Raw genomic sequence first — 21,076 nt, forward strand, 5'->3', positions numbered from 1 at the left:
AGCAGCAGCTGTGAGGGAGAACGTTCCCCCTCACAGCCACTGCTGAGCTGTGTCAGTGACAGCCAGCAGATGCGGCAGAATAGGCCGGTTACATCGGCGTTTGCAGTAAAGAAGGAGGCGGGGCCCGCCTAACAGCAACCTCGCCTCCTCTCACATCACTGGCCAGCGATCTAAGAGCAGTTGGGGCCAGTGATGTAAGAGGAGGCGGGGTCCATCGATAGAAGGAGGCGGAGCCCGGGGACGGAAGCGGCGGCGGCAACCACGGAGGTGGACAACACTGACAGGTAAGAGGCGTGCAGCCCAACTGAGACCTTGCAGAGCCCACCATAGAGAGTCTATGGTGGGCTATGCAAGTGGCATAACTAGCAATCACGGGGCCCCATACAAAATTTTGCAATGGGGCCCTGTGATTTCTAGTTACGCCCCTGGAATCACATCTTATAAGGATTTACGGTCTTCCTGTAAATCAACTTTAGGTTTAGGGTTCTGAGAATGCAGTTTTTTAAACATATTTTTGTCCTTTAGCTGAACTCAGTTCCTGTAGCCCTAATGTTTTATTCTAGGCCTTAGTCTGCCTAAATTTCTCATGTATATCACAGTCACAATTTTTCAGATGTTGCACACAGCACACAATTATCATCTCCAGCTTTTCTAATTATGAGTACTCATATCGGTTTGCTTTCTTTATTGTGTAGCTATATTTTACAATAAGTACTAGTCATTCATTTATTCATTTGGTCCTTCAATTATTCATTTATTTTATGTATATATTTCCCAGTATTGCAATCATCATGAGGCCAAGCTGAAATAAACCCTACATATAGCAATTTATATTAATTTGTCCGTGGTAAGTGTGATCAGCAATTAAAGTAACAATATCCTCCTACTGGTTTGTGTCTGATGCTACCTCCCATACCCTCTACAATATATCAAGAAAGCTAGCTACCATACCCAAAACTAAGAATTACTGAAATTGGTTAATATTCCCCAAAAATATCCATGGTAATCGGGAGATTTTCTGGTCTTTTAATTATTTCCTTAAAGCTCATTTCAACTATTGTGGACTTGTTCTTTTGCCAAAAGGGACCATTAATAAGCCATATTTTTGCATTAAAATAAGAAAAAATCAGTTAATGAAGAATAAAGCAACAGAACACAAATAACGATCAAATAAACACAAGAAAAAGATAAAAAGCCCAGTTTATTGTGACAATGTGCATGTTATGGTCACTGGAGTGATGCAGTACTATTCTTTCTGAATGGCACCCCAAAGCAACTTTCTAACACACTTGCATTACCACATTAGTATGTGTTGCAATGCACTACACCAGGGAAGCTGTTACATGCACAACATTTGGCCTGTTCAAATAAATTTGGCTGCCTTTACACAATGCAAGTCAATGTGCAACAAAATGAACATTAACACATACACCACAGTGGACCAGGCTGGTTTGAATGGACCTAAATACTAAGACCACTAACTGAAACAAACTATACTATCCTAAATACACTTTCCCTCAAAACAAAACACAAGCACACCCTCTAAATAAAGAACAAATACATTGTAGATCATTTTTATTAAGCAAATTTCACCCAGATGATATTTAGAGTTTCAGTTAAGGCAAACAATTATTAATTTGCAGTATACTCAAATTTGGTGAGATGGTGCTGCTCATCCCTACTCAAAACTATGGAAAGACTGTACTTTAGAGGTATGTACTGTGTAATATTGCACAATATACTCAGGAATGGGAAGGTGTGCTTATTATGCTGACAGTAATATTTTTTTTCTTTTTTAGTGGATAAAAGAAACAACACAGCTGTAACTAGAAAGCAAGGGCTGCAACCCAGCCTGTCAAAGAGAATGTGGTGGGTAAAGATTTAAAACAAAGAGAACAATTAATCCTAAAATGACACAGCTGTTAGATAAAGTAAAACCTATAATCTTATAGTCTTCTTCCAGGGAAAGCAGTTTTAGCCATATATACACTATAATGTTCTCTTTTTACTATAGTACCATAATTGTAGTTCTGCTTGTATGATGTTGCATGTATAGTTATAGCCATGTGTGAATTTGACATCAGTATACTTCCCTTGTTTAGAACTTAAATATCAAGACTGAAAGAATGATCTACTCAAGCTATTTGAATAGCTTACCTAAGAAAAATAAAAAGTATAACTGTAATTACTTAAAATCCAAGACACCTTAAAAAGATATGTATAAAAATCTTAAAGGGCCTGGTGTGCTCCAATGGGGAAGAGGTGATCCTGGGCCCAAAATTTGGGGTTGAATTTACATTGTTACTAAATCCACCATTTTTACCATTTATTGCTCCATTTAAAATAGTTCTTGCTTCTATTTTAAAGAGACACTGTTATAAAAAAAATGCAGGTAAAAGTACAGAACAATCAAGTATTTTAAATGCTTATGTGTAGTATTTTCTCTTTACATACATTTTTTTTATTCACTTGTAAAAATTGACTAGTCATTTCCTTAACACAGCCCTTCCCTTTTTTGCACATCATATCCTTATTGTCCAATTATTGTCTGTGTTGACCTAGGATCTCCCTTCACCTCCCTACATAACCTTTTATGTAGCCGATGGGGGAGGAGAAAACCCCAAAGCCAAATTGTATGTGGTATAAATGTTAAATGACAGCTGCTAAAGTATTTTTTTATGATATTTCTAGTCTCCATGAGACAGCTTTCTATGATGTGGCATGTCATATGTCTTGTCTGTAATGAAACTAGAAGTAGTCACATACAACTGGATTTGTTCTGTAGAGATGAATATTTTTTGCCAGTCATTCAATCTGTTTTGACAGGTTTCACGGTGACTGGATTAAGGTGATTGAGTTAGCTCTATGACTATAAATGAATGGTGTAATATATTCCTGATACTTATTTGAACTGAGGAAGCTATTTGGATGAGTAGTGAAATGTCTTCAACATCATAAAACAAGTTCATATGAAAGTAAATACCTACTACTAGGTTCAGTTGTCATGGTTTCCACTAATCTCTTTATCTTGTTTCTGAACATAGTAACATAATAACATATTAAAAGTGCATATACTTTGTGACAATTAATATATACAAAATGTTAACTCCAGCTTATATATAGTCTATATATAAATATTCCCAAGAATGATGTCATCCAATATAAACAAAATAGAAAACCAAGATCACACATAGTGTAAAACTGCTAGATGATTGTTTATTCTTAAAAATCAGAACACTTACATTTAAAAGGGTTACTCAGCACTGTAAAAACATAAAATCGGCTTGTATGAGCTCAGCTCTGCCTCCTCCACTCCATACACTAACATCAGCGTCTAGCTCCTCCCCTACGCATTTCATCCAATGGACTTTCTCAAGGGAAGATAAAGAGGAGACCTTATTGCAGTCTTCAAAATCATCAATGGGGGACCACAATATTTGAAAAAAATTTGTTTATATCGAGTATTGTATTGAGAACACGAGGACACGAGGACACAACAAGAGGTTAGAAGAAAGGGGGCTCAATCTTAGAGTATGTAAAGGGTTTTTTTTTTGGCAGCAACATACACGTTTAATACAACAAAAACATCAAATAAAGTGGAAAAAGTTGACAGATCACTAAAACATTTCCATTGGAAACGTGCTAAAACTCACTATTCCAAATTTACCATCTTACGGCTATTTTCTTATGTGTTACTAACCTATTCTTCACACACTTTTGGTAATCATGCAAAAAATGGCCTAATTTGGAACGCTTAGAGAGGTTGAAAGTCCTAATGCTGCAAAGATTCATGTTTCACAAAGTAGCCAGACTAGGCAACACAGGAAGGTTGATCATTCACATCTCAGAAACCATGGACTTCCAGCTGTTCTTCCTTCACGATGCCAATTTCCATGAGAAATTGGCAGATGTTTTTCCTCTGGTCACCCTGAAGCTGAATGACTTCCCCGTAATCTGGATGTTCAATCACAGTACCATTACAGGCAAATTTCTTCTTAAATGCTTTTACAAGTTTCTTTTTGTCGTAATCATCTGCAATGCCCTGTACGGTTGTCAGAGTCTTCCTTCCGTTCCGTTGCTGAATTCTTATATGGATATAATCTTCAGTCCCTGCCGGGAGTAAGTCGTCACCCTTAGTTGCATCAGCAAAGGGGTCGAAGGAGTTGAGGTTCTGAATAGAGGACATGCGATATTACGAGCACAGAGAGCGCAGAGGAAATGTCTGGCGGCGGCCACGGATGGATTGGAGCGGAGTCCGGCGGATGCTTGTGTGGCTGGCTGGATGGAGCAGCAGGCAACTCGCTATTCCCGGATGTGAGGAGCGCACGGGAGATCTCCGCTGTGTCACCTGAGCAGAAAACACCGAACCGTTGGCCTCCTATACCAACTTCCACCAGGCCTACAGGAGCCTTAGCCTGCTCGTTTACAGTGTAAAACAAAATGGCCAAGTTGCGGCTTTTTTTTCTGTAAAGGGGTTTTAACTGTTAGAGTAGTGAAATTGTGGAAATCCCTTCCACAGGAGGTAGTATCTGCGGATAGCGTTGATAATTGCAAGAATGTCTTGATGAGTTTCTTCTTTCACTTCATGTAAAAGGATATGGGAAGTGTTAGAGCCATATATATACAGATACACACACATACGCACATAGGTTGAACTGGATGGACCTTTGTCTTTATTCAACCTCACATGCTATGTTATTATGTTAAACAAATGATTATCCGCGCTATAGTGCTCTCCCCAAACTCCTCAATAACACCCTATTGACAGCTGCAGAGATAAAGAGAAGCTATGTAAACTTCTCCCACAGGATATTAAACAAAATATTAGCATGCAGCTCACCGTATCAGAAATATTTTGTAATGTGCTTAAAAAAAAAATAGGCAATACAGTTACAGGGCTGAATAATGTGAAACCTCACGGCACTACTCCAATCTAGTCAAGCAGCAGCTGAAATATGTGTGATCAGATATATTATAAAATTGATAATAAAAGCCGCGCTAAGTGAATTAATCTGCAAAGTATCAAATACAATTAATACTAGCCGTGAAACAATGTGATAAAATGTGAAAAGAATAACAATAAACAAAACGCATGTGTGTATCATACACCTCAGTGCAAATAATATATTGCTAGGAAAATGTCCATAATCATTAATCTTCAACAGTCCATTATGAAAAAGAAGATATAGAAATGGATGAAAGGTAATCGTGGTCTCCTGTGACCAACACCAGAGAAATCGTATGGAATGCACCTCACCTTTAGCAGAGACCCACCAGGGTCTGTATGCGCTGTTCCTCTAATTAAAACCAGGTAGAGGAAGAACCTGATGCCGAACAGGGTTTTCCTCTTTGCAGGTACAAACTCCTTTTGCCAGCCTCAGGAATTGGAAGCAGTCAGTTCGTCCAAGTGGACCATGCATCAAATAAAAAGTGGAAACTCGTAATGCAGATGGTTTTAAAAGTATAAAATATTTTATTAAAAAACTACTCACATTACATTGGTAAAAAATGGGCTTCTAATAAAACAACTTGGTAAGCAGCCGCACACCCTGTGTGCAATCATTCAGCTCCTATGCTCCACCCTACGTACATTACCTCAAGGGGCATGACTTCACCAGGGATGTGGAGACAGGAGCTAGACCGAGCATATATATTGAACCCAGTTGTCATAGTATCCACCATAAGCAGATGACGGCTATGACATGTTCAAACCGTCATACTAAACATATCACAACTGAGAATAAAAAAAAAAAGATCTCTCACAGGAGACAAGGTAAAACATGAATGGTAAAATCTTCCTATTGCTATAGCATGCCACATTGCTTTCTAATGTTAATTGCATGCCATGTGAAAAAACCTCTAGAAGGAAAAATATGAGGACATGTTCTTCTAAGGGGTAATGTGAACTGATCTTGTCCAAAAGAAGCTAGATTAACCCTATGAGGTCTATTCACGAAGCTGCCGAAGGATCTGGCCGTAGCTTCGGCCCATCCTTCGGCTAGCTTCGGCCCCAGGACCCCTTCGGTTCAGTACATCGGCTTGCTTCGTGCGGCTTCGGGTGGGCCGAACATGCTCAGCATCTGGATCGGCTATGCCGAACCTCCGGCTGGCTACTCGCTGCTATTCAGCCTATTCTCATAGATAGCGAACAGCAGTGATTGAATAGCCGAATGCCGCTGCTTGGCTATTCTGCTCAGAAACACTGTGGTACCGAGCAGAATAGAAAAACAGTTAAAAAAAAGTAGTAAAAAATAAAATAGAAAACAATTAAGCGGAGCTAGCAGTGACAGCTAGCTCCGCCCAACTGTTTTCTATTGGCCGGGCGGTTCTGCTGCCGTCAGAATAAAAAAAAAATCACCATAGGAATGCATAGCTAAATTCCTATTGGCTATTTCACTTTGCAATAGCCAATAGCAAACTAGCTATTGCACCCGTCCTCTGCAGCTGGAGAACTTCAGGTCCCCTCTGCTGATTGACAGCAGCCGTGGGCGGGTGCAATAGCTAGTTTGCTATTGGCGATTGCAAGTTGAAATAGCCAATAGGAATCTAGCTGTGCATTCCTATGCTGATTTTTTTTTTCATTCTGACGGCAGCCAACGGCTCCGATGTCAGAAGAAAAAAAAATATAGCAGGGAAAGGTTTAACTGGTAACCAGGGACGCTGATCTGTCTGTGCAAGTGACCGGAGCCAGCCGTGAGATGACGGCTGGCTCTGCCCAGGAGACATTAGCAGGCTGTCGGCCTGCTTCAGCTTTCACCTTGGCTCAGACGAGAGGAAGCATATGCCTTCGACTCGACTGAGCCGCTGGTCCGACTTCGGGAGCTGTACGGGCTATAGTGAATAGCCCGTACAGCAGCCCTTCGGTTCTCTTAAACGAAAGGGGTGCTGGGGCCGAAGCTAGCCGAAGGATCAGCCGAAGCTACGGCTAGATCCTTCGGCAGCTTAGTGAATAGACCCCATATTAAGTGGACTCCCCACACTCACAGAGATTCTGACTTTGAAATTCCTATACACAATCGTTTTACCCCATTGGATCAAGATGATGCCAATAGAGATAGGGGTTTTTCAGGGAGGAAACCCCGGTTCCAATGAGACTGGCATTGAGAGGCACCACAAAGAGACAGACTGTATATGGAAGAAAGAGGGTTTGTAGATCAGGTTGACAACACAGGAAAAAGAAAGAGATTTTAGGGGAATGTATTATGAATTGATTTACCACTACCTTCACTCCTGCTCTCACATGAGTTTAAGATTCTATTATTTATTGTTTATTTGATGAGCAACGTGATGACAATCCTTTTGTCTGCTCAATTTGTTTTGTTCAAACATGGAGGTTTATATCCCACAACACTTGGGAGTTCACATTTTTTGACATGTTACATCTGCTCATATAGGGACTTGCACAGTCGTATTTTACATATAGGGTTAATCTAGCTTCTTTTGGACAGGATCAGTTCGCATTACCCCTAAGAAGAACATCTCCTCATATTTTTAGCATATTTTTAGCATGCCAATGTTTTTTAACATTGGCATGCTATAGCAATAGGAAGATTTTACCATTCATGTTGTACCTTGTCTCCTTTGTCAGGTTTATACTGAGGTGGTTTACAGTTTTTAATTTTTGCTTTAGATTACTTATTTTCTACTTACTTTGTGTTATACGCTTTGCCCACTTAGCTGGATGAAGGGTTAACAAGTGCCACAGCGTTCATCTTTTTTTTAAATTCTCAGTTCTGATATGTTTAGTATGATGGTTTATGTTTGAACATATCATGGACGCCATTATGGTGTATACCATGACAACTGGGTTCAATTTGTATGCTCGGTCTAGCTCCTGTCTCCACACCCCTGATGAAGTCATGCCCCTTGATGTAACGTATGTAGGGTGGAGCATAAGAGCTGAACGATTGCACACAGGGTGTGCGGCGTCTTACCAAGTTGTTTTATTAGAAGCCCATTTTTTACCAATGGAATATGAGTAGTTTTTTGATAAAATATATTATACTTTTAAAACCATCTGCACTAAGACTTTCCACTTTTTATTTGCTGCCTAGTCAACTTGGACAAACTGCATGCCGAGGTACTGAGCAGAATAGGAAATAAGTGCAAATAATTAAAAAAAGTTGAAAAATTATTTTAAAAATGATAAAAAATAGGGAAATTAAAAAAATAAAAATATGATAAAGAAAAGGAAAAAAAAGAAAATGTAAAGTAATAAAAAAAATTTGCCAGCAAAAGGAAAACAATTGGGCAGAGCTAGCAGTCACAGCTAGCTCCACCCAACTGTTTCCTATTGGACGCTCGGCTGAGCCGCTCGCCCGACTACGGCTGCTGTACGAGCTATTGTGAATAGCCCGTGCAGCAGCCCTTCGGTTCGACTGAACCGAAGGGCTCCGGCGGCGGAAGAAAGCCGAAGGATTAGCCGAAGCTACGGCTGTATCCTTCAGCTCCATAGTGAATAACCCCCTTAATATTTATTTTGACCTGGTAAAAATGATGGGTGCCACAGCAGTTTCTTTTTTTCTCACTTTTAAAACTCCTGCTATACTCAATAGAGCTTATTCATCAAGCTCAAAAACGTGACTGTTTATGAATAATCCACACAGAATTACAATGAGGCCAAGCAGTCATCTTGATAAATAATTGATTTAGGTACAGTTGTTCGATGCTGGCACTAGGCTTTGCTGAGAGCAGCAGCAGTTGCAAGAAACTTGAGAAACAATGTTGAAAAAAAGCGATGTCCATGGCAGACGGTACAGAATATACATATTGATATATTCCTGACAGGGCTTACTGACCACACTGATGAGTATTGCAATAATGTGTGATGTAAGCTACTGTGGTAGCATGATAAATCACTGAATACAGAATATTGAATGGCTGTCAAATAAACAATAACTAAACAAGTATTAGCAAGGTATTTTCAGAATAATAATTATGCTTTCGCATGAATGGATAGTGCTTCATTCTTGTTGCTCCCCCAACAAGACTTAATACTCCTTCCATACATTTTTATTTGTATCTCATATTATTTTTCAGACATACTAATAAAATTGTGCAACTTCTCCTTTAGGTGTATGTATAATAATAATAATCTGGTTTTCAATAAGTGTGGCATCTTGCCTCTCTGTGTATAGTTTTCTGAAGCAAATATTTTTTTCTGAATTTGTTGCAAATATACTGTATATCCTGCCAGTAAAAGCATTTCTGTTTCCGGAAGACAACACTTAAGGTGGCCATACACTTTACAACCATCGCAAGACCTTAGTCTTGCGATGGTTGTAAAGTAATTAAAAAAACGTATGATCTGCCCATCTTGGACAGGCAGATCGTACTTGCGATCATCAATGACCGCAATGCCGAACGGGCAGAGTGCGTGTGCGCACACCGGCCCGTTTGTCATTTGTCTCCCTAGCATGCTCCTTAGACAAAAGACGTGCGACCGTACAGTAAAAATGGTTGCACGCCTGCCATACACTTTGCGATTATCGCACGATCGCGGGATTTCCCGTGATTATGGTGCGATAATCGCAAAGTGGGTTTTTTCACAAAGGAACTGAAAGATTAAGCCGTACCTTGCTAATTCTTCGACTCACTTCAGCTGCGGGAAGCCCTCGGTTCAGCTGAACCGAAGGGCTGCTGTACGAACTATTCACAATAGCAGCACTCAGCCAAGCCGAAGGCATATGCTTCAACTCGGCTGATCTGAAGACACAGCCGAAGTGTGGAGAACAGTCTGTCGAAGCAGACCCTTCTCCTCGCAAAATGTAAACAAAATATAAAAAATTAAAAACAGCTCAGGGGCCCCCTCCCCTGAGTTAAAAATAAAAACAAATTGCGTGGGGTTCACACAAAAGTTATAACAGACCCTTTAGGTCTGGTAGGAATTTTAAGGGGGAACCCCACCACCCAAAAATGGAAAACATATGTGGGGTCCCCCCTAAAATTCCCAACCAGACCCTTTATCTGGCACTGGCCTGGCAGGGCAGGAAAAGGGGGAAGAGCAAGCGCCACACCTTCCCTGCGCCATACCAGGTTACATGGCCTTCTGTAGGCAGTGCCAGCCTGAATAGAAAAGTTCATCTGATGTTCAAGGTATGATAAAAACTGTAAATATATTCTACATTTTAAGAACACTTAGCATTCTGAATCTTTGATTATAGTGTAGCACTACCCTTAGAGGAACCACTGTCCTTCTGCCACTCCCAGTGATGATCCTCCCTGTACCTGGACCACACAATCACAGACACACCAGTAGCAGCTTGAAATGAGCGTTATTACAACAGGTAACAGTCTTGTAAGGGAAGGTTTGGCAAGACAAATCTTACAACACAAATGTAAATACAGTTTCACATGTGGCACAAATTACCAAGGTAACACTGATCCTTCCCCACAGCCGCCTGTAAAATAACTGGTCAAGAACACACTGGGTGGTGTAAGAGAACGATGCTGACCTGTCTGTAACAGTAGTAACTACCCTGCCACTCTAAAGTACAGGTATAGGCACAAGGCAGTGTCAATAACTATACTGATGGCTTTATATACTGTATATTGCTTACCTACTGGCTAGTGGGCTAATGAATCTGATAGTGCGGGGGACCTTGGGTTTCTCCTATTTCCAATAGGAGCGCTCACTCTCAGGAGGAGAGTACTTGTAATCCCTGAGCAACTAAGCACCACCAAATCCCATCCAGACAGAATTCCACTGCAGGCAATGAAAATGGCAGCACCAGCCATGGAAGCACACCAGGATGGTCAATAGGCCTCTCACCACTCAGAAACTGTACTGAAAGGGTCCTACTGGGTGTAGTTGGTTCCATACTGGCCATTCCTACAGACAGGATTGTGGTAGATTGCAGATTAGCCACAACTCCTGGTTGAGATTTGGGGAAAGGCAGCCCACAGCCCTGGGCATCCCTTTCAAGTCTGCACTGCATTTGATGATACTCAACTAGTGGCTCTGTCCTGTATTGCTCTGCGGCCAAAGATCTACTGCAGTCAGTCTCTAGGGGTCACAGCTCTACGTGGCTCTGGGGTCTGCACTCACAGCAACAGTTCTGATCACTTTTGCTTGACTCTCAGCAGCACAGCAGCATGTGGTCCTATGACAGCAGATCTGGCCTCGGCTCTCATCACACTCTCTGTCCAGGGCAGCACACAGCCTAGGGGCTCTCTGGCTGCTCAGCCCTTTTCCTGGACTCCAGGTGACATCCACAGCCCCCTGAGCTCTGTACGTTCTTCACACATTCTTGGGTTCACAATGTCCTCTATTTGAGTGGTGGGTGGGGCTCTTCTTTGGCCATGGAGGCAGGCAATTAGAATCCTATTTCTCCTTTTGCTAGAGGCAGGCATCCACCCTTGGCTGCAGTGACAGCTAATCCAATAGTTCTGTGTCCTCCCCTTTCCCTGCACCTTGTCACTGGCAGGGAGTTTAAATAATCTGCTTGGTGGCTTAAAAGAGCCGCCAGCAGCCAATGCCAAGATAGATAGATACAAAGATGGATACATAAATAAAAAAATGAAATAGGCAGACAAATTTCCCATTACTTGATACATACTGTGTGATGCGGAAGCCTTTTGTTTATGTGCAAGATTACGCATTTGGCAATGCACAATAGCTAAGAGTTTGCGTCCCTATTGTCTGTGATGTCATCCATGAATAATACATTTTAATTATTCACGAGTATGATGTCACAATTATAAATAATATAGCAGAACCCAGCTTCTAGCCTGCTGCAGGCTGTTTTATTCCCTCTCTGGGCAATTTCCAACAGAGACAGAATAAAAGCAAGAGCTGTTCTAAAAATAACACATGAAAGAGCAATAACTACCAATGAAGTAATATAAAGAAACACTGAATACATAGAGGTTGCAGTATATGCTCACACTGCTTCTGGCGGTTTGCTCTATAAAGGAAGCCTCCTTTTGAATAGAAGGATGCCCTGAAAACAAACTACAGTATTCCATTCTGGGAACTGAAACAGTGTTCTCCTTGAACAAAAAAAAGCTAACTCAGACCAATAAAAGCCAGTCCGTGAATCATGAAATCTAAAAGCATGTTTCAGGGAAAATTATTTTTCTGTGCAACAAGCATACTTTTCTTGAGCATTAATTTGTAATGAATTTTGGAATACTAGATAGCAATGAATTTAGTGCAGACTACACAGATGTACTACTGGATGTGACAGCACAGGACTGATAGAATAAAAAGATGGTGTACATCATGTGATAGTTGTATAAATGTTTATTAAAACAATATTTTTTACAAAAATACATTGGAATCATTTTTGGCGCATACAAACACAACATAACTTACACAATCCCTTCTAAGTCCTTCTAAGCAAAACAATGTATAGAGTTAACAAATAACAAATATTTGTACATTTAAAATCGTGTATTTTTTGCAAAGTGGTGAAAAATTGCTAAACGGTTTTTGTGGTTATGTGTGTGTAGTTTAAATGTGTGTATGGTGAAAAGTTGTGTATTTTTTTTTTATTTTAATGCTATGTTTTATTTATTTATTTAGTTATTTATTAATTTCATTTACTTTTTTTTAATCTTATGTATTGTCACCAGGGAATGGCAAGCTCCTTAGTGACAGTATATATCGACGGTGACAGGTCCTCTTTGGACACCCTATTGGGTCTAAAAAGAGCCCTGCATTTTAAATGTGCCTGTCAATGAGTTTTGAATAATTTAACAAGCATCTCAAACTGATATCAACCAAATAGGAAAGCTCGTAGACACAGGCCCTTAGTGGAACTAGGACATTTTCAAAAGATTTTCTATAACTGCAAACGTTGTTTTCTGTCATTAATGATGTATATCAGTAGTTAACATTAGTACATTATATATGGTTATATGGAAATACATTTGATTAGATTCTGGAAGTTTTACATTATGCATGCATACACCCAAAATATATAGCTTTTATATGTGCATATTTACATATGCAGAACATTTATTGCAACTATATTTGCCATACTACAGCTTTACGGCCACTTAACGCAATATGCAATGTCATCATAAGTGTTTCAACAAAACAATAGCTGATTTGCTTTGATGACTTCATAAAACAACAAAAACAACAGCATAACATGGAGCTTATGTGGTATATTAGCAAGTCTTTATTGCAAATTGATAGAAAAATCTATAACTTAATATTAAAAATCACTTCACTTCAGCTCGGTCTTTCACTCGGCTGCCTACGGCAGCTTAGTGAATAGACCCCATAGAGGGGTTTTCTCAAATGTGACTGCAAAAGTGGAAATACACTTTAAACTCTAGATTGTGTGCACTTTGTATGTGCACAGGAACATGTGAGTGTGATTTTAGGCAGATTTTTCAGGCATAGACATGTCTACTTAACTGTTGTCTTGATAATATACACTGCCTTGCCAAAAAAGTCACCACCAGGATTTATTGCAGTGCTATGCACTGTGGTTGCTTCAGTTGGTCAAGTCTAGGTTCAGCAATGTTATATGCCCCAAAAATTAGGTCAGCTGCCTACTTGAATACAATAAATTTCTCATTATTCAGCATTTAACCAACCGACACTCACAAGCAACCGGCAAAAAAAAATGGAGGACATTTTTTTGCAGGTTGCTTGATGGACACGTGCACACTAAACAATTTTATTAGCAACTAAATTTATTCATTTGGTAATGAAATTCTCTGTTTACGTTTTACTGCCTCCCGGTGGCTAGATTCTGCCGTTAGCAGCTGACAGTAAACAACGGGGAGCAATAGCCATGCTACTATAGGCTATTTCAATGCAAATTGCATAGAAATAGCCAATAGCAGGCTGGCTATTGCAATATAGCCAATAGCAGGCTGGCTATTGCACTTTCTCTCTCAGGTCAGCTCCTCTGCTCAGTGGGCGTGTGCAATAGCCAGCCAGCAATGAATTTGAAAAAAACAATAGCAGTCTGGCTAATTGCTCCTGCCCACTACCTGCTGTTTACATTCACCTGCCGGCTGTGGAATCTAGCCGGCAGATAAATAGGGCTGAGGGGGAGGGGGGCTTCGCAAGGGGGTGGGTTGCTTGAGAATTAACAGTAACAGTTATCCAGCATCTACCAATCCCCATGAGTGCGATGTAACTGGGAGTTTATTGTATACTGAATGACCATGTTTTTTTATCAATAGATTTTTTTCTTCCCTGATGGGATGGCCATATTCCAAGATGACAATGGCAGGATTCACCAGGCTCGAATTGTGAAGCAGTGGTTCAGGGAGCATGAGACATCATTTTCACAAACCGATTGGCCACCTTAACACGATTGAGAATCCTTGTGATGTACTGGAGAAGACTTTACGCAGTGGTTCAACTCTCCCAGTATTACTACAAGATCTTGTTGAAAAATTAATGCAACTCTGTATGGAATAAATGTTGGGACATTGCATTAGCTTATTGAAACAATGCCATGGCAAGGGGGGCACAGAGAGGTAGGGATAGGTGGAGTTCTGTAGTCCAGCAGGCAGGGCTGGCAACGCTGCTTGTGATTTCAGCACTGTGGCATTGTGTTGTCGACCCATATGGGAAACTAGGAATACAATGGATTTCAGGAAGATTCATTTTCTGGTATTTTTCTGTACTTGCCTTGGTTTAAAGGGATAACACTTGGGAAAGTGTGCATGCATTACAGAGTTGTACTAAATCTGAATGTATTTATTCTTTATTTATTTATATATTTATGTATTGCTGACATACACTTTAAGAACCACTATACTGCTCTGAGTGCAATCTCTTATTTTCTAGTTACAGTAAAGTGCTTTTCATTTTATTCATCACCCTAGACAGGAACTAGTTAATAAACACCCTGTACTATATTTAATTCACACCATGCATCCAGCTGACACAGTAGTTTAGTGGTTACTCACATAAACTCTTGTTTACTGAAGGTCTCTTGTTTACATTTACAGTTGCATCGCTGCATCTTAATTCAAGGTTTCGTGTAAATCTAGGCAACATGAAACTGTAATTACAAGGTGACTTGAGCCTTATGTAGCCTCTTATTGAAAGAATGGCTGGATGATTCTGCTGATAACATCATCAGCCGCTGTACAGATTCTATCTTCCATAAAGCAGGTAATGATAAATTACATGGTTTTCTACTGCTACTCTTTTTTTGAAAAAAAAGAGTGGATAACATCATAAAGTAGCTGAGTGACTATTAAATAGCCATAAACAATAATGCTATATAGAAAAATATTATGAATATAATTGATATGGCTTAATAGGAGCAAATAGCATCGATTAAGATTCAGATTCTCTTAGACTTTGAAATGTATCAGAATTCTTTATATAAGATAACGCAGATATTGAAGTGTTCTTGAACTCAAAGTTAAACTGACCCTGTCACCACAAGGTCAAAATGAAAATAAGTGCAGTTGTAAAGCCAGATGCTATATACACACTTTTTCAGATGCCTGTGTTAAAACACTCTGGCATGTTTCTGTTCTCTAATATCTTCATTTAAAAGCTGCACTAACTTCAATTTTGACTCTGTAGTGACAGGGTCACTTTAAGGAGACCATTACTGAGCACTATCTTAAAATGCTACTTGCCTGTCTGTCAGGCTAATCTAATAGTTGCAATACTTTCCGTGTCACATACACTAAAAAAAGTATGCAATTCAGAAGTCTTAGGGGTCTATTCACGAAGCAGTCGAAGGATCTAGCCGTAGCTGCGGCCAATCCTTCGGCTAGCTTCGGCCCCAGGACCCCTTCCGTTCAGTAGAACCGAAGGGCTGCTGTACAGGCTATTCACTATAGCCCGTACAGCTCCCGAACTTGGCCGAGCGGCTCAGTCGAGCCAAAGGCATATGCCTCGGCTCGGCTGAGCCGCGCTGAAAGCCGAATGCTTCTGACAGCTGGGTGGAGCCAGCCGTGATCTTACGGCTGGCTCCGGCCACTTGCAGAGAGGTCAGCGTCCCTGGTTACCAGCTAACCAGGGACACTGATCTAAGAGCCGAGCCAAGCCGAGTGCCGCTCAGCGGCATTCGGCTATTCACTCACTGCTGTTTGGCATCTATAAGAATAGACCGAACAGCAGCGAGTAGCCTGTCGGAGGTTCGGCTTAGCCGATCCAGATGTTGGATCGGATGAGTCGAACTCCTCCTGCACTTCGGGTCGGCCGAACATGCTCTTCATGTTCGGCCAACCCGAAGCCACGCAAAGCCACCCAATGTACCGCTGATTTCAGCCGGCATACGGCTGAAATCAGCCGTACCAGCCTGAAGTGAATAGCCGAGCAGCGTTCGGCTCACTTCGCTTTAGGTCGGTCATTCACTCGGCTGCCTACGGCAGCTTAGTGAATAGACCCCTTAAGCTGCATACTTTTTCAGGTCAGTGAAATACAGTAATTGATCCAGCATGACAATTATGCAACTACAATTTTCTGTAGCAGAGGTTAGTAATGACAGCCTCAGTACTTCCACAGTGCTTGTTTTCTTTAAAAATCTGTCAATCAATCAATCAGTCAATCAATCAACCAATCAGTGAATCCTCAGGATCATTGTAGGTTATCAAAAAATAATCTAGCTAACTTATTTAGCAAGATTTAATTATACCTGTCATGATCAATATGCAGCCAGTCATATCCTGACTTCCTTCTGAAAATGCTAGTTACCTGGCTGTCTGAAGATTCAATACTTCTGAGACTTAGGGGACTATTCACTAAGCTGCCGTAGACAGCCGAGTGAACAACCGACCCTAAGTTCGGCTATTCACTTCAGGCTTGTACGGCTGATACCGTACATCGTGTGGCATCGCGTGGCTTCGTGTCGGCCGAACATGCTCAGCATGTTCAGCTGACCCGAAGTGCAGAAGGAATTCGACTACTGGATCATCCTGGCCAAGCCGAACCTCCGGTAGGCTACTCCCTGCTGTTCGGTCTGTTTTCATAGATGCCGAACAGCAGTGAGTAAATCAGCGGCATTCGGCTCGGCTGTTCTGCTCAGTCCCTCTGTGAGCAGAATAGCAAAATAGTTAGAAAAGTAGAAACAAAAACAACAAAAAACGATTGTGCGGAGCTAGCAGTGACAGCTAGCTCCGCCCAACTGTTTTCTGTTGGCGGGCAGTTCTGCTGCCATAAAAAAAATAATAATAATTTTTCGCCATAGGAATGCATTGCTAGATTCCTACTGGCTATTTCAATTTGGAATAGCCAATAGCAAACTAGCTATTGCACCCGCCCTCTGCTGCTGTCAATCACTAGAGGGGACCTGATGGAGAACTGCAGGTCCCCTCTGCTGATTGACAGCAGCAGTAGGCGGGTGCAATAGCTAGTTTGCTATTGGCTATTGCAAATTGAAATAGCCAATAGGAATCTAGCAATGCATTCCTATGGTGAATTTTTTTTTTTATTCTGAAGGCAGCCAACGGTTCCATGTCAGAGTAAAAAAAAAAAAGCAGGGAAAGGTTTACTCTGCTTGATCAAGCAGAGCAAATCTTTCTTGGAGAAAGTGTTTCTCTCCTGGGCGGCCGGGAGCGGGAGACTCCCGAAGCGCCAGGAGAGTTGGGCTGTCTGGAGATCAGTGTCCCTGGTTAGCTGGTAACCATGGACGCTGATCTCTCTGCAAGTGGCCGGAGCCAACCGTAAGATCACGGCTGGCTCCGCCCAGCTGTCAGAAGCAGGCTGTCGGCCGGCCAGCTTCGCCTTTCACCTCTGCTCAGTCGAGCCGAGGCATATGCCTTCAGCTCGACTGAGGCGCCTGGCCCACTTCGGGAGCTGTACGAGCTAAAGTAAATAGCCCGTACAGCAGCCCTTCGGTTCTACTGAACTGAAGGGGTCCTGGGGCCGAAGCTAGCTGAAGGATCAGCCGAAGCTACGGCTAGATCCTTCGGCTGTTTCGTGAATAGACCCCTTAGTGCCTCAAAGTCCAAATCCAGCTTTAGACTGAAAAGAAGACAAATTCATAAAATTACTAAAAAAAGGTTCTTGCAATTCTCATCCTATCTCAGGTGTTGTCCCCCACAGTTAGGCATTTTTGCCACTAGATGGTGCTGATCTTCCAGGTTTAATGATACCCAACATCATTCAACCTACTTCTTGTGAGCTCAGGATGTTCTGGGGGCACATCATTTGGCCACTCTGGAGTCACAAGCTGCAGAAAGTGATGCCATATCCTCAGGTGGCACAAGAGAACAAATTCAGTTCAGATAATCTTTCCTCATAGGTGAGCTCCTTCATGGCTCTTATGAGTTTAGTCGCCCTTCGCTGCACTTTCTCCAGTTCCACAACATCTTTTTTGTGAACTGGTGCCCAAAACTGAACTACATATTCCAGATGAGGTCTTACTAATGATTTGTACAGGGGCAGGATTATGTCTCTATCTCTGGAGTCTATATCCCGTTTAATGCAAGAAAGTATTTTGCTTGCTTTAGAAACTGCTGCTTGACATTGCATGCTATTATTGAGCCTATGATCTACTAGAACACCCAGATCTTTCTCCATCATTGACTCCCCCAAACATACTCCCCTAGAGTGTATAAAGCATGCATGTTTTTAGTCCCCAAGTGCATAACTTTACATCAACATTAAACCTCATTTGCTAAATAGATACCCAATCATACAGTGCATTCAGATCTGCTTATAGGTTGGAGACATCCTGTAAGGACTGTATTCCACTACATAACTTAGTGTCATCTGCAAACACAGGAATACTCTATACCTACTGACCTTAACTTATACATTAGCCGCATGTGGGGAACTGTGTCAAACGCTTTTGCAAAGTCCAAGTATACTATATCCACAGCCTCTGTCCAATTTATTACTCACTTCCTCATAAAAAGAAAGTAGGTTTGTTTGACAACTTCTATCTTTTGTGAATCTGTGCTGACTAGCACTTATGATAATATTTCCAAGCAAAAACAATTGCATGTGATCCTTGATCAAACTTTCCAGTATCTTCCCAACTATCTTAGTTAGGCTTACAGGTCTGTATTTACTTGATATAGACTTTGATCCTTTTTAAATATAGGCACCACATTGGCCTTGCGCCAATCCATCAGTACCAAGCCAGTCATTAGAGAGTGCCTAAAAATTAGATGCAATGGCTTTAAAATTTTACAGCTCAATTCTTTGAGGACACGTGAGTGTAAGCCATCTAGTCCAGGTGCTTTGTTCACCTTAATTCTGTCTAACTGTTCCTGGACTATATCGATAGTCAGCCATTGTGGAATGCAATGTTTTTAAGATGAACCTGTGCCCAGATCAAACACTAAAATATTTACTTATTCTGAACAAGTGCTTAAAACACACCTTTTTCACCTCTGTAGCTATAGGCAGTGTGGAGAAATTCATCTTTAAAGCTCACAAAAGAGGTACTGAAATCTTAGGTTTATTTCTATTACTTTCTTATGAAACAGAATCTTGGTAGCCTGCCATCCATCTGCTGTACACACACAAGAGGCATTTCAAAGCTGTTAGAAACTCTTTGTTGTGCTCTTTGAGGATCTATCAGAATTAATAACTACACAGTACACGCATCTGGAGAAATGGCTTGTTTTAAAGTTCCTTTGTTGCTTGTTAATAATGTGTGAATACTTTAATGTCCATAAACTGGGCACATGTGCATTTTAGAGTTGACCTGAACTTAAAAGTGAAGATTTATTTGTTGAAGGAAAAATCTACAAATGTAAATTGTGTCTAAGAAGTACCCTGAAAATATACCTTTTAGTATAAAATTCCTCCTAAAAAATAGCAATGCACTTCCTGGTGTGGATGCCGTGTGAGGGTGTCTAGGCACTCCTGAGCCTATAACCATAACTGTATACTCTATCTTCAGTATGAGATCTAGGGCATTGCTGCATTTAGGTACTAGCCTTAAGAGATTTGGAGGTTCTGACATGAGGAAGCAAATTCTTGCATTTACAAGGTGGTCACCTCTACATAACAACACCATGCAGAACAAAGCATAGTAAGTAGGTAATAGAGAAAGATCAGCTGCAGGAAGACCACATGCAATACTGGTGATTAATCCTTTGTCCTCTGCCTGCCTTTTTTGTGAATAGCTGCCACATTTTAGCCCCTCTTTCAGGGCCGGTTCACACCACAAAGAGTGTGTTCCAGAGCGTTCGGCCTCTGGAAGGCACTGGAACGCAACCTGGCAGGCTCCCTGCATTCAGGTGCGGGAGAGGGGGCGTGGTGGTGCATTGAAGTCAATGGCACCGCAGCCACGCCCCCCGCACGCAGTGCGATCGCCCGCACCCAAACGCGTGGCACATTAGTGCCTGCGTTCCTGTCCAGTGTGATCTGCAAAAATAGTGCATGCTGCATTTTTGCATATCGCACTGGACCGGAACGCAGGCACTAATGTGCCAAGTGTTTGGGGGCGGGTGATCGCAGTGCAGGCAGGGGGACTTGGCTGTGGAGCCATTGACTTCAATGAACCTCCATGCCCCCTTCCCTGAACGCAGGGAGCTGGCCAGTTTGCGTTCCAGAGCATTCCAGAGGCCGAACGTTCCGGAACGCAGTCTTTGTAGTGTGAACTGGCACAGGAGATCCTGCAAAAGCCTGCAGTGCAGTTCTCCAAACAATTTTTAGAGGAATGCAGGCAAATTGTGCTAAAAAACATGAAAACAAACAATGATTTCAGAAACACTTTTACATATACAGCCAGGAACCTTTAGGCCCGTCATACACTAGCATTTTTTTATATTTATAAAATGCTTCATTCCCCAAAACAACGTGGATGGGGAATCTGCCTTGCCTTGTATTGTGAAAGCTGGCACCGACAGCTGTCAAAATGCCCAAACAGTGACTGTAACTGATGTAACTGATTAACTGATGAGCCGGGCTCATTCAACAAAAGTCAATTGAAAACTCAACTTTTGTTGAACTGAGTGGTGCAGGGCTACGTCTGGCATCTTTTTAAACATCTACATTTATTTTAACCCTTTAGTGAATGGGTAGGGGTACAAGGGGGGGGGCGGCATCTGGGTGCCCTTTTATTAAAGGGGTACCTGGATGTGAATAAGCTCCCCTCCCCCGGCAGACCCCCACAACCAACGTTCCAGTGCCGAGGGCATATCCATTTTTGGGGGTGGGGTTCCTCCTTAAAATTCCTAC

General features: G+C 41.5%; 1 protein-coding gene and 1 pseudogene across 1 annotated transcript in view; both read right to left on the reverse strand.

The window, feature by feature from the left end:
- SYT6 (synaptotagmin 6) overlaps positions 1-21,076 on the reverse strand; it is a 401,413-nt gene that overhangs the window by 287,723 nt on the left and 92,614 nt on the right. The gene's annotated exons all lie outside the window — the stretch shown is intronic.
- On the reverse strand, positions 3,691-4,347 carry LOC108794837 (annotated as a pseudogene).

Source organism: Nanorana parkeri, unplaced genomic scaffold, assembly GCF_000935625.1.
Source record: "Nanorana parkeri isolate BGI_ZX_2015 unplaced genomic scaffold, ASM93562v1 scaffold902, whole genome shotgun sequence".
NCBI classification, from domain to species: Eukaryota; Metazoa; Chordata; class Amphibia; order Anura; family Dicroglossidae; genus Nanorana; species Nanorana parkeri.